At 37.9% G+C, this 15,242-nt stretch overlaps 1 long non-coding RNA gene across 1 annotated transcript; it reads left to right on the top strand.

Moving 5' to 3' along the window:
• Nucleotides 1–4,407: 4,407 nt before the first annotated feature.
• Nucleotides 4,408–8,484, top strand: LOC126822253 (uncharacterized). The gene is made up of 2 exons (XR_007680744.1): nucleotides 4,408–4,592; nucleotides 6,767–8,484. It is a non-coding gene; the product is annotated as an uncharacterized LOC126822253 (long non-coding RNA).
• The last annotated feature ends 6,758 nt before the right edge of the window (nucleotides 8,485–15,242 follow it).

Below are 15,242 nucleotides of genomic sequence, written 5' to 3'. Positions count from 1 at the left end.
GAAAAGATGAGCTTCTGATATCCAATATTTAAGATAAAATAAACATTTTACCATTGGTACACAAATCGTGTACCATAATGCGTTTCAGTGCCATTTTATATATAGTAAGTGACTCGCAGACATATTCCACAAGGCATGCCAAACGGTGAGGCCATATTATTACCTGGAGAGCAGGTGTAGACTGGAATAATCAGACGCTAGAGATTGCTATTCGATCGACACTTGTGGCGTATTTCGCCGAACAGAACCGATTTGAAATTAGAGTAAAAACAGAAACGATTTAATATAAATCAGTTTATATACATTCATATTACATTATATGCGTTGCGGCCCATTCGTGTCAATTTCTAGGTCCCAAATATTGGCGATTTAGCTGCTTTAACTTTTTGGTTGGCATAACAGCGTTTTGTGTGTCAATTACAATTCTAACAAGTTCACAGAAAGTCTGTGTACAAACCAAAAATATGAACAGAGATGAAATTTTGTTGTTCTCAAAATAAATCTGTGAGTGATTTTGGAGTTGACCTTTTGGTTTGACCACAGAAACAGAACTTGTTAACAATTGTCTTGAGATTGAACATCAGTCGAAACACGCTTTTCAGCATTTTGATAATGTCAAGCTATTCCGACATATACCCGTGGATACTTTCTATTATAGTGACGAGCAGGAGTTTGGTGATGTTAGGGAAGAACGCATTGGTTGCCTGCCCCCAAGACTCATATATTGTGCCTAATACTAAGACAGTGATTCTCAACCTTTTTTTTGCCAACGGCACACCTTGGAACGGCCAACGGCACACCTGGCTAAATATATATGAAAAATATTTGAATTTTGCAAAATAAAAACATGGTAACTCAGACGGAATACAACCGTAGATAGAGATTAGTCATAGACACATAGAATGTCTCGAACTAAATAAAGAAAAACACAGCTATGAACTTATCAGTAGGCACCTGTGAATACCAAGTTGGGATCACGTGTTTTTTTTTCCACATTTTCTTAGTGAGCCGTTCAAAATTTCGCGGCACACTTAGAAAGATCTCGCGGCACACCTGTTGAGAATCACTGTACTAAGAAATATAAGAACGGGATACATTTTAAATACGAATAAAAAACATAAATCAGCCACATTAATTAAGTGCAGTTACCCAGTTGGACGCCCCTCTGAAATGGATGCCCCAACCCACCCACCATCTCAGCACCACTAATATTTTCACTGCGTTAATCGGTTAAGTAGCACACAAGGATGAGAATTATGTTTTAAAATATATTATGAATATATTCAAATTGAACACTTTGGGTCAATAGTCACCCATCCAATTTAATTGTTTCATGGAGGTTGATGTGTACGATTTTTGAACTTCGCTGTCGTTAAAGCTTCTGTTCGTCATTTTCATTGTTAAGACACCCAAAATAAAAAGGATAGATGATCTTCTGGCTTGGATTCAACCGGGTTCGAAAGAGATCCATCAATAGATCCATCAACAGATTTGACCAAACACTTCTTTATATATTATCTGCATAGAATGACGAATGTTACGAACTTTTCAATTCATCATATCTTTTTTTAAGTACTAACTGAAATTGGACACACTCCTCACAATTGGTCAAACCGAACATTTTAAAGACGTTGTTCTGTTTTAAAATTTTATGAGACGTTTAAGGTATTATTATTATGTCAATTGGAGACTACAAGCACGATTGTTTTGATTTTCTAAATGTCGCGTGTGTCTATATTTATATCGAATGTTTTTTTGTTGTTTTTTTTTTGTTACAGATTTTCATATAATTGTTATTAGAAAGTAGAGTAGATCTATATATGGAATTATTGTTTTAGTTCGTAGTGATTCATAAGATTGGTCAATGCTTATCTATTTAATACAAAGCAACACGCATTCACGCCTACGATTAAGAATATCTTCCTAATAGCAAAAGACCCCCAGCAGAATACCAAATGTTTTAAATAATATTTTTTCATAATAATTGTTATTAGAGAGTATAGAGTAGATCTATATATGGAATTATTGTTTTAGTTCGTAGTGATTCATAATATTGGTCAAAGCTTATCTATTTAATACAAAGTAACAAGCATTCACGCCTACGATTAAGAATACCTTCCTAATAGTAAAAGAACTCCAACTGAATGCCACATGTCTTATATAATAGGTTCCAGAGATATATTTAGAAAGGGTGTGTTTAATAAACTGGTATATATATGTGATATGTATAGACTTATATTAAAAGCAGGTTGCTAAATGCTATTTTGTATCATTTTATTATTTATAATAAATTGTTAAAGTTTAAATCGCCATTCTGGATTTTGTTTTGGTTTTTATATATTAAACGTACATTATGCAAGAGCTAAATCTGTCTATTGCAGGTCTTTCTGTAGACCTAAAATGTAACCTGAATTATTAATTAGACATTAATTAACTTATCCAGGCCATAGTCAACTCTCGATGTCATCGCTAGCCTGCGATATTTAATGGATTGGAATACATTTTTTGAAAAATAATTAATCGAGACTTTGTTTTTTTATCGTAACGACTTTAGTAATGATGATCGAGGCTACTCAAAAATTTAAAAGCTAATATCTCGGTTCAGATTGGAACAATTTCACTGAAATTTTCAGCATATTCTATTTACGCCATCTATGTTTTAACTATTATAGCCGAGAACAGTCAACTCTTTATCTGATCTTCTATAATGTCCCCTTAAAGGTAAATGTAGACTATTAAAACTCGGTTATGCTATTTCATCCCCTTGTCAGTGGTTGCTGGGCGGAAGGTCTGGCAAGGAAATGGTCAAGTTGTTCGGATAGGACAAAAATACACGTTGGCGTGCACTTAAAAGAACCCTTGACAGCTGGAATTCGAAATAAGATTAGGCCACAGCGCCGCTGTTCGGAGCAGAACAGTGGAACATAAACACCATTTCTTTTCATTCCTTGTATAGGGGGTGGGGAGGGGGCTGCGAATGGTTTTGATCATAAGGTCTGACAGTGGCGTGGTTTCGGTTCCCCGCTTGTACGAGATAAGGAGTAAGGTCGCCTATCCACCACCTCCGTGGGTTTTCTCCGGGTTCTCCGGTTTCCTCCCACTGCGAAAGACCCCTGTGCGCAAGCGAATTATTAATTTAGCCCCCCTCATCTTTCGCCATATGTTTGGCGCAATATAGCCCGGTTGGAGAGAGAGAGAGAGAGAGAGAGAAATGGGGTTTAACGTCCACTCGACACAAACTAGGTCATTTCGAGACTAACATATAGTTTAATTTTATTTCAATAATTCGCTTGCGCGTAGGGGTCTTTAGCAGTGGGAGGAAACCGGAGGACCCGGAGAAAACCCACGAGATTGGACAGGCGACCCTACTCCTTGCCACGTACCACCTGGGGATTCGAAACCACGCCATCGACTGCTAAAGACCCCTACGCGCAAGCGAATTATTGAAATAAAATTAAACCATGTTAGTCCCGAAATGACATGGTCTGTGTCGAGTGGACGTTAACCCCCATCCCTCTCTCCCTCTCTCTCCCCCTCTCTCTCTCTCTCTCTCATTCATTCGTTCATTCATTCATTTACTGGATTTCTCTCCCTTTATTTACCACTTTTGGTTGTGCTTTTATACTTAACTGCTACAATAAAATGAATGAATTCGGGTTTAACGTCCTACTTTTCTACACCAACTGTATGAAGACGGGTTGCAATTTTGCCCGGACAGCAATTGAATTCCTAACTTCCAAAGGTTCTTTTACTTGCACACCAACATGTAAACGGGATATAGGCTTTTCTTCCCATCCAAACGATTAGACGCTCTTCCTTGCCAGGCCCGTTGTCCTGCAAGAATGCAATGGGAACTTTCTTGGTCAACACCGGGATTGAGCTCGACCTCTGGTTGGTCAGCCAGCGCCTTAGCCACTGTGCCATCCAGGGGCGGAACCTGGACTTTGAGCCCAAGTCTGAGTAAGGGAGTGAGGTGGCCGGACCACCTTGGCTCCCTGCTACTGATTATCGTGCGCGCAATTTTGTCTATACACAGGTTTACTCTTGTCAGCTATGAAGGCCTTAGTCGTTCGAATGGGACGAAAACATGAGGCGACGAGGCCATATTTATACCATTGGCAGCAGTATTAAAAGTCTCGGTTGGGGCAAAATAATAGCACAATTCGTGGTGGCTGTCAATTATTATGCCAGTTAGTCCAGACAAGCAAGTCGTTAAACCCGCTTCTCGTTTCATTTCTGTATTTTTTGTCAGCTGTGATATAAAACTAATACGAACAGATGAAGAACAAGCAATAAAAATAAGTGTCTAAAATTCCTCCCTATTCTTCGGGAATGAAAACATTAAAATAGCTGAAAGCGAGACAAAACTATTTTATTGACAGGAACAGACCGGACGAGTGTTAACATATTTCTGACTGAGATAAACAAAGTCTTCACAGATTCTTTAAGTTCAGATTTCTCTTACTAAAAATAGACTATATAGGTACCAACCAACCATCTTACCTTGGCCCGTAGCCACCTGTCGACACAGTGATAAGATGTAGGCAGCAGCAGAACTTTGTACCAACTTTATTCTACCCTTAATAAACAAGGTAAATAAGATAGATACTTACATTACATATTGACGTGATTAATATATTACCTGTATAGACCGCTAATGTATTTGAGAATAAAGATTGATAAGGTAGTTTAGGATATTGGTTATGACGTTATAGAATGGCGTCGTATTCAGTTTGATAATCATAGAACTATTGTAACCGAGATACTATTTTTAGCAGATTCTACAACATTTGCTCGTTATCTTAATAGCGCGGTTTTAAGAGAGACTCTAACGATTAGGATAGGTTCCGTTAGTTTGGCTTTTGGAACTTTTATGATAGAATTTATTCCGCTTTACTATATAGGTATTCGAGAACAGTTACGTGTACCTGCGCAAAACAATGACTTTGATTTGACCTGGTATGATTGTTCTAAATTCCAGACAATCCTCAATCATTCCAGACACAATTGTAGGCCCACTTTTAGGTGCGATTTCTCAAGCATAATCGGAAGTTTAAAGAGCGTTTGATGGTGAATGAGTCCTGGATTCAAATTCTTACTGCCATTTCGTATAATGTCAGTTTATATTGTAATGTTTAGGCGTGTTGGGTGGACCAGTAACTGGATATGGAATCATCAATTTAATGTCAAGAGATAATTCCCAGAATGTAATTGTTTTTTTCTATGATACTGGCTAGATAGACTTGAGGAGATTAATCGAAACGACGTTCAATAATAAATGAAATGAAATGAAATGGGGTTTAACGGCCAACTGTTCTGCTTCGACTTGGTTTATAAAGACGGGAATACGCCATATACTGTGCATACTGTGCTATGAGGGAAATTTTGCCCGGGCAGCGGCTCCACAGTCTCCTTTAATACTGAATTCCAACTGCTTTGGGATCTTTTACGTGAACGCCAATGTGTACACGGGACTTCGGTTTTGTTTTCGTCCCATCCAAACAACTAACGTTGTACCTTGCCAGGTCCTCTGTCCTGCACCACTGTTATTGATAGGGGGTAACATCGCCGGAAAATCCCGATGAAAACCAGGATCGAACATGGAAAATTGATGGCTCGCGAACCAACGTCTTACGAACTGAGGCACCGGAGCACCCCCGTTCAATAATAAACGGAAATTGTAGAGCACCCTAGTTGAAATGTTCCTCAATAATAAATATAAGAGAAATCTAGTCGAAACGTTCCTCAGTAATAAAGAGTAATTGTATTTCTTTAGATTTGGAATTTTCCAAAATATCTCGATCGATCAACTTTTTACCTCGATCGACTTTTTACCTCGATCGATCGATTTTCTATAACGAGGATAAACAGGAAGTGTTTCCCAGACTGGTTTCGGTAGTTGCGAAAGGATATCCAACGATTTAAATTTTTCCAAAGTTCCCCGATCGATCAACATAATATATCGATAGAACAATCGACTTTCTACAACGAGGCTGAACCGGGCGTGTTTTCTAGACTGAAGGTCTCAACCCACCATCAATATCGATTTAGTTTTCTTCGTCGGTTGTCTCGAAGGCAGCGAAGCCCCGAGGGGGAGTGATTGTCCAGTCTGGCCCTTAGTCCAACCACCGCACACATTCGCACGATTCAAGGCTCAACAAAGAGTACGATGAGCCGAGGCCAAACAGGGAAACACCACTCCTTAGCCTCGTTATGAATACTCGATTCATAAGTAGATCCATCTAGAATCTTAAAAGTAGATCGATCGAGATACTTAAAACTCGATCGATTGAGATATAAAGTCGATCTATCGAGATAGTCAATCAATCGAGATAGCCGATCAATCGAGAAAATAAGTAGATCGATTGATCAATATATTAACCGACCTATCGGGAAAATAAGTCGATCGGTCGAGACATATGTCGATCAATCAAGATATTAAGTCGATCAATTAAGATATTAAGTCGGTCAATCAAGATATTGAGTCGATCAATCAAGATATTGAGTCGATCGATCGAGATATTAGGTCTATCAATTAAAATATTGAGGCGATCGATCGATATATTAGGTCGATCAATCAAGATATAGAGTCGATCAATCCAGATAATGAGTCGATCTATCGATATATTAAGTCAATCGATTGATATTTTTAGTCGATCGATCGAAGTACTTTGAAAAAAAAATAAAATGTCCTTTTGGAACCGTAGATATCTCAAAATATATCCCACTATTTTTTCACAACTGTTGGTTTTTTTTTCTTGTGTAGTGAATAGAACCATCAAGATAATGGTGAGCCACCAGAAGCAGTCCTGGCAGACTAAGATTGATAACCAGGACAAGGAGGAACCCCAGTCTCAAATCAAACATGGCGTGAGGAATGCGGCCAATGATAAAATGATCAAAGGTTATTTTGAGAATCAAAGAAGTCTCTGGTTAGATAAAATTAACAACCCTGATCAGGGTGAAGTCAAGAAACCCTATCGACCCGATCTTATCCACTGTGATGAAATTAAGCAGGAATTTAAAGGGAACATTTCTATATGGAAACAAAAGGAAACAGACCATCGAGAGAAGCAACTAATGAATCCATTTTCAGAATGGGAAGGTGCTTCTCACAGACCCAAAATGGATATAAACGATCCAGAATACGGCAAACCTGTTCCTGGTTCCTTAACAGAAATCAGAGGGAAGCAAGCGAATAATCATGTTTTTGGTGAAATTCGTGAACTCTGCCACGCCATCGATGCACTTGGTGAGAAGGGGGAGGACGATAAAATGAGAATACCGTTTGGTAGATTATTCCAAGCCTACGAAAAGGTGTCCAATAAACTGGTTGGTATCTTGATGAGAGCTAGGAAAAGGGACTGTGTGACTTTTGAGGGGGAGATGCTTTATCAGGGTCGCGATGAAGGTGTTATGATTACCCTGCTTGAGATTCCAGAGGATACCAGGGAGAAACTCATTGTTCCCAAATTTTTATCCGGTGGATTTGAATAACAACGTTTTGTGTGTTAATTTCACTTCTAAAATGTTAGTAGAAAGTCTGTGTCCAAACCACAACCACACACTAACTGCGTTAATTTACTATACAGAACTGAAAAATATTTTTTGAAAAAGTAGCGATATATCAAAATTGAACATCATGAAACTGCGTCAACTGTAGCCCATCCAGTGCGTTATTTTTTATAGAGACTGTGATTTGTGCCATAACTAAGCTTCGTTTGTCGTAAAATAAAAACTACATTTGTACTACATAAGTGTTCAAATCAGTCAAGGCATCATACGTTTTTATACCATAATATTGTAAAGATTTGTTCTCCATATAAACACAGTAAAGCCAATAGTATCTAATACACGGCGAGGGAGGGGAGGGGAGGGGGGGTTAGTGTGTGCGCGCTGTATCTTAAGGTCTCTCATTGAGTCAATTGGTGGGGTTTCGATTCCCCCGTTGTCGCCTGTCCAACCTCGTGGGTTTTCTCCAGGTCCTCCGTTTTCCTCCTACTGCTAAAGACCCCTACGCGCATTTTAGACCTCTCTGTTAGTACCGAAATGTGTCGAGTGGATGTTAAACTCCATTTCTCGCTCTCTGTAATACACGGTGATTTGTGTCGTTAAAAACCTGCATTAATTTAACTAATGTACTACAGAAATGGTCAAAATATCATACACTTTGTTCTGTAAAGACTTTTCGATGTTAGTTAGGTTTAGGTTAATTGTTATAAACTAGCATTTTTTAATTTTATAGAATAGGCATACATGCAGAGGCGTAGCCGTGAAATATATATTGGGGGGGGGGGGCGCAACCCTAACCCCTAACCCTAACCCTAACCTATTTTTTAAAATCATTCAAAAATAAAAACAAAAACCATGTGGCCATGCTGTCTATAAACCATATTGGGATATGTACAGGTTTTATACAGATAGAATCTTAACTAATCCTAATAATTGTTGTAAATAAATAGGAGTTTGGGCCTACTATGTAAATTTTTTTTTTTTTTTTGGGGGGGGGGGGGTGTCCAAGTATATTCAGACCCCCCCCCCCCCAAAAAAAAACCCATGTGTGACGCCCATGCATACATGTTTGTTTTTAATTATCGGATTTTTGGACCAGGAACTGCTCGCTAACCGCTACTCATCTTGTTCTTGTTCTTGGGGTGTCGCTCTTCGACATGAAAATTGGCATGCTTCTTCTCTGAACAATTCTGCATCGATTTGGTGCATTAGATTTCTGAATTTCATCCAACAACATGGTCAGTTCCTGGTCTATACTACGATCGTACATTCTTTTTTGTTATAGATTTTCATATAGTTGTTATTAGAAAGTAGAGTAGATCTATATATGGAATTATTGTTTTAGTGCGTGGTGATTCAAAAGATTGATCAAAGCTTATCTATTTTTAAACATACAAAGCATTCACGTCTACGATTAGGAAAATCTTCCTAATAGTAAAAGAACTCCAACTGAATGCCACATGACTTATATGATATTTTTGAATGTTTTGTTACAGGTTTTCCTATAGTTGTTATTAGTGAGTAGAGTAGATCTATAAATGGAATTAATGTTTTAGTCCGTTGTGATTCATAAGATTGGTCAAAGTTTATCAATTTAACACAAAGCATTCACGCCTACGATTCAGAATACCTTCCCTTTAGCAAAAGAACTCTAACAGAATACCACATGTCTTGTAACAGGTTCCAAAATATAGTCAAGAAGGGCGTGTTAATAAATACTCCAGGTATATCTATGTGATATGTATAGACATGTGATATGTATAGACCGATGTTAAAGATGCCTTATGTAAGAAATGAATCTACCGATTGCAGGTCTTTTTCTAGCTTAAAATCTATACTAATATTTGTGACTGTCGTTTGTCTGTCTGTCTGTCTGTCTGTTCGGGGTTGGCGGCTACACTAGGTCTGCCCCGAGTCTGAAATTTGGGGTATAGGGGTAGCTCGGACCGGGGAGTAACATAGGCCAGGTGGCGTTAGTCTACCACTTCCGGTTTCGGGGTTATGACCCCCGAGCGAAGCCGGACATTCTTCCAGTGTTATATAAATTATTATTTAGATATTTAATTACATGGTAAATTACATTATGAACTTTCTAGATCTAGGTCATAGAGTGGTCGGATATTAAATGCATTAGAAACCTCTCACCATTTAATAATAAAATTGGTCTGAGAATAAAGTAATTTAAATGAAATTTTCAATATGGCATATCTCATGATCTATTTTTGAACTATTATAGCAAGAACGATCAGCTGTTTATTTAAATCTTACATAACGCATCTTTTAAAGCACAAATTACGGCAGATTGCCAAATACTGTTTTATATCATTTTATTATTTATAATAAATTGTTAAAGTTGAATTTTGTTTTGGTTTTTATATATTTAAGGTAGATGTGGACTATATATATAACTTTGTTTAGACTATATTTGTGATAAATTTGTTAACGTCAGAATATTCGAATCCCCATGCAAGTAAATACCTTAACTTGCTTATCACTAGAAATTAGAATCGTCTAATTCTAAAGAAAACCTATGGGTTTATATATAATTTTATAGTTACGTAAAGGGACAATATGTCTTTTGTAAGTGATTTCTAGGAAAGTTTAAATATTAAACAAACATTATGCAAAAGCTAAATCTGCCTATTGCAGGTCTTTCTTTAGGCATGAAATTTTATCAAATTATTAATTAAACATTAATTAACTTATCCAGACCATAATCAACTCTCGATGGCGTCGCTAGCCTGCGATATTTACTGGATTGGAATCCGGTCTGCTGCTTCTTATTGAATCAAAAAATGGATGACCGAGACTATGTTTTTTATCGTACCGACTTTAGTAATGATGATCAGGGCTAGACTAAAATTTAATCGCTAAATATTCGGTTCAAGGTGGATCAGTTTCACTACAAATTTCCTGTACATTATTTAGTTTTTAACTATATTATAATGAGAACTACCAGCTCTTTATCTAATCTCACATAATGTATCTTTAAATATAGAAATAGTCGTCAAGAAAATTGAATGTTTATACGCCCGCCTTGAAATGTTGGCGTATAATGCTGTCTCTAATGTCCATCCGTCCGTCGTCCACATTTGTCAATTGATTTTATTTTACTTTATTTGTTTACACATGTCCAATTCTATGGACTGAAATTACTGTTTATTTCTGAGCGATGTTTCAACTAGGACTTCCATAAAGATTACAGTCATAAACTATAACAAATACTCATGGAAGAACAATTACTGATTTATTTAGGCGACCTTTTGAAGAGAATACGTTGAAAGAACACTCTTTGAAACGTCGCCTAAATAAATCAGCAATTGTTCTTCCATAAGTATGTGTTATAGTTTATTGCTCTATCCAATTACTAAATGCCTCTAAAATTTGATTACGTAGAGTCCTAATGGAAATGTCGCTCAGTAATAACAGTAATTGTATTCCATATTGTCGTGTGTATACTATCCGGTTCATTTACTATATACCATTCAACAGTTATTGTTTACATTAAAGAGATGAAGAAAATGAAATGAAGTTTAACGTCCTACTGTTCTGTTCCGAACTGAGCTAAGGAAGACGGGCATACACCATACAGTGTGCTATGAGGGAAATTTTGCCAGGACAGCGGCACTACGGCCTACTCTTATATCGAATCCAAATGCCAAGGGATCTGTTATGTGCACGCCAATGTGTACACGGGACCCCGGTTTTTCGTCCCATCCGAACATGTGTCTGGTAGACCAAATAAGGTAATGCCCCCCCCCCCCCGGTCTTGGGAGAATGGGGTGTTTATTCCATATTTGGGAAGGAAATTAACGCCAAGATCAGTCTATAACTTGCAGAAATGAGGGGGTTATAAAAGTTGTAGACACCATCTAACCAGTAGTTTTATTACGGTCACAAGGAACACAACAAGGAAGTCCGATATTACTACATTTGTGATAATAAAACCCAGGGTTATCGCCCTTGATATCAACCCATCTGCTTGGAATGTATATCTATCTACTACAGTTCTATGATGCCGTGTCCAGATTACTGAAACAAATAATCTAATCGAATTACATCACATCCGGTTCGCTTAGTACAAGAAAACCAACTGTACACGTGTATAATAATGTTTTTGCCAGAACGACGCACGCATGGTAATTATAGTGTTAAGTTCATCTGGTATATCGACTATCGAGTACCAGTGGCCCATCTAGAGCCAAAATGTTTGTTTTTGCCTTATTTTAGTTACATACATATCCCCCTCCATATATGTAATATCCTTATATACAACATTATGATATTCTTGCAGGTTTATTATACAATAAGGCCCAATCTATTTAGGAGATAAACACTTCCTGTTTCACATTTAGAGGGATGTTATTGTCCAATAGACATGTCCTGAGGACCCAAGACGCGTTAGCGTCGCGTGTTCTAATGTAAAATCTCAGGACATGTCTATTGGACAATAACACCCCTCTAAATGCGAAACAGGAAGTGTTTATCGACATTGTAACATGACATTTTATCATTTTAAAAGAAATTACTAAATCCAATCGCAAGATTCACGCTTAAGCAAGTTACAATAGTGCCTATCAGAAGAGATGCTAATAGCCGAAACATTGGGGGTATCAAAGCTTATAAAATTGATTTATATCTAGTTTCATCGACCCTCTCCATGTATTCACAATATTCACCAGTCGGTATTTACCCTACGAAGATATTCAACTAACATTTTAAATGAGTATATGTAATGGAGTTCAATGTCCTACTGTTCTGCTCCGAATGGGTTAATGAAGACGGACGTAAGTCATACAGTATGCTATAAGGGAAATTTGTCCGGACAGCTGCGCTACGGCCTACTCTTATATCGAATTCCAAATGTGGCTTCCTAGCGTTAACTAAGTTGACGTGGGGCTAATATAAGCATTAAATGCACACACCTGCTAATTAACTATTTAATATGTAAAAATTGAGTGTAACGTTAAATTAACTGAGATATCTTTTATGGAAAAAAACCAAAATGTAAAGATATCACACTATCAAAGGATACGATCGCTTTGAGTTGGTGATGAAATAAAAATTAGATTTAATAACATTTCATGTTTTGATTTGTTTTCCGACGTGGGTATCCATATACAATATAGGATCGCTGAATGGGTCAATTTTTAGTTTATCTGTGACCAAGTGGTGTAATGCGCGCGCTTTTGATTGCAAGGTTTGTCACTGAGTCAATGTGTCCAGGACTATGGTTTCGATTCTCTGTTCTGCTGTCATATCTCCTGGGTTTTCAATGGTTTTCTTGTACGACTACAGACCCCCGCGCTTAAACAGACCATCGAAATAAAGATATATCATTTGTTAGTCCCACTATGAAACGGTTAGTGCCGAGTGGACGTTAAACCCCATTTCTATAGTTGTACTAGCTGTAGCTGATTTTGTGTTAAACAATCGACAACCAAAAACATTATTAAACAATTAAAAAGGCATTGTGTAAGACCCAGTGGCGGATTAAGCTCCACCAAGGCCTGAGGCGGCAGTTGCTGGAGGGTCTATTTAGTTTTTAAAGTTAGAGCCAAGGTAGTTGCTAACATTAAACACGTAATGTAACTTTATATCTCCAAACAATAGGGCCTATTTAAAATGGCGTGGGCCTAATTAATTTCGGGTCAGGGCCTATGTTGATTCCCGTTGGGCCTTAACCCCACCCCCCTAACATTCATTGTCTATGCGTTTTTAATCGTATCAGACAAGTCTAAAAAAAATTTTTTTACAAAATCTTTGGGCCTGAGGCTGCAGCCTCATCAGCCTCACTGATAATCCGCTACTGGTAAGACCCAAATCTGCCTATTGCAGGTCTTTCTTTAGGGGTGGGGGGCGAATGGATAGCACGTGCGCGCTGTATCATAAGGTCTGTCATTGAGTCAACTGGCCTGGTTTCGATTCCCCGGTTGTACGTGACAAGGATTTATAGGGTCGTCTGTTCAACCTCGTGGGTTTTCTCCGGTTTCCTCCCACTGCTAAAGACCAGTACGCGCAAGCAAATTATTGAAATAAAATTGAATCATGTGCTATTCCCGAAATGACCTAGTTTGTGTCGAGTGGACGTTAAGTAGACTTGAATACCCTTTGTGGCCGATGCGGTTACCGTAAAAGTGAATAATCGAGATTTTGTTTATTATCGTGACAACGCTAGTGCGACAATCGAGGCTAAGCTATAATTGTATCACCGATATCTAGGCTCAGTGGGAAGTAATTTGACTGAAATTTTCAGCATATTCTCTTTTCATTATCTATTTTTTAACTATTATAGCGAGAACTGCCAGCTCTTTATCTAATCTTACCTAATGTCACTTTAATGTCGAGAAGGAACCATATATAATGGAAATAACATATCAGAACATAACTCAACACTTTATTTTCTGCTAAATCAAAGCAGATTAGTTGATTTAACATATCTTGGTAGACTGAGGTAGATAGCATCGTCAGAATTACACACTGTGATATGTATAAACAAATCGGCAGGATACATCGGCATATATTTCGACATTGCAGAGCTTTTTTCCTCAACACTTTTATGTTTGCCTTCAAACGCACCAGATGAATGATTAAAGTGAAATATAAACGCGAGGTTATCTTTTACCCAGTAGTCCTCGACTTCTGTAATCTGCTATTTGTTTATTTATCTAGAATATCTGGTATCACGTCTCATTTGATGAGGTTTCAATAATCAGCAAATTTTTGTTGTATATACGGCTGTATTTTAAAGGGTGGGATTAGATGTACATTTCAGTGGATGAGGGTCGATCATTTAAGAAATTAAATGAAATGAAATGTTTATGAGTACTATGTCAATGTTTATAGTAAAGTTCTAGTGTAGTAATATATATCACCATTGAATAAAATATCAGTCTAGATTAATACTACCAACAATAAATGAAATGAAATGAAATGAAATGGAGTTTAACGTCCTACTGTTCTGCTCCTAGCCCGGGCTAATGAAGACGGGCATACGCCATACAGTGTGCTATGAGGGAAATTTTGCCCGGACAGCGGCACTACGGCCTACTCTTATATCGAATTCTAACTGCCAAGCGATCTTTTACGTGCACGCCAATGTGTACACGGGACCTCGGTTTTTCGTCCCATCCGAACGACTAGACAGCTTTCCTTGTCAGCCGCCCCCCCCCCCCCCCCCCGTCCTGCATCATACCAACAATAAATACTATAAAATAATCACATTGAGATCTATTTGCTAATATTCTTAAATAATTATGAGCAACCCCTTTCTTTGGAGGAAGGGCAGAAACCCCCCCCAGACATGCCCAACTTTTTGTTAAATGCAAGCAGTTATTTGATAGAGTTTAGAAACTCAAATTTGAGAAAGGAGGTTTAAAAAGGGGTGTAGATGGGGTGCAACAAGAAAACAGAGATGGGCATGGGGTGCTGTGGAAGGGCTTTAAAATTTATGAACAGTGATTGCCCGTACAAAAATTATTTTTGTTCGCAAACATATATCTTTGGGGTGATGGACACACATGCAGCCCAAATCGACACCCGGATTAATACACCTGTGCAAATAGGGAGCACAGTGAAACGTTAAAATAGACAAATTGCAACTTGGCATATATAAAATGAAAAATGGGGTTTAACGTCCTACTGTTCTGCTCCGAATGGGCTAATGAAGACGGCAATCCTTTAAGTTGCGGACAAAAATTTGGTAACACTTGCATATTTCGATTATAGCG

This window comes from Patella vulgata, chromosome 5 (assembly GCF_932274485.2).
Source record: "Patella vulgata chromosome 5, xgPatVulg1.2, whole genome shotgun sequence".
Taxonomy (NCBI): Eukaryota; Metazoa; Mollusca; class Gastropoda; family Patellidae; genus Patella; species Patella vulgata.
This window is presented reverse-complemented; position numbering and strand designations above follow the sequence as displayed.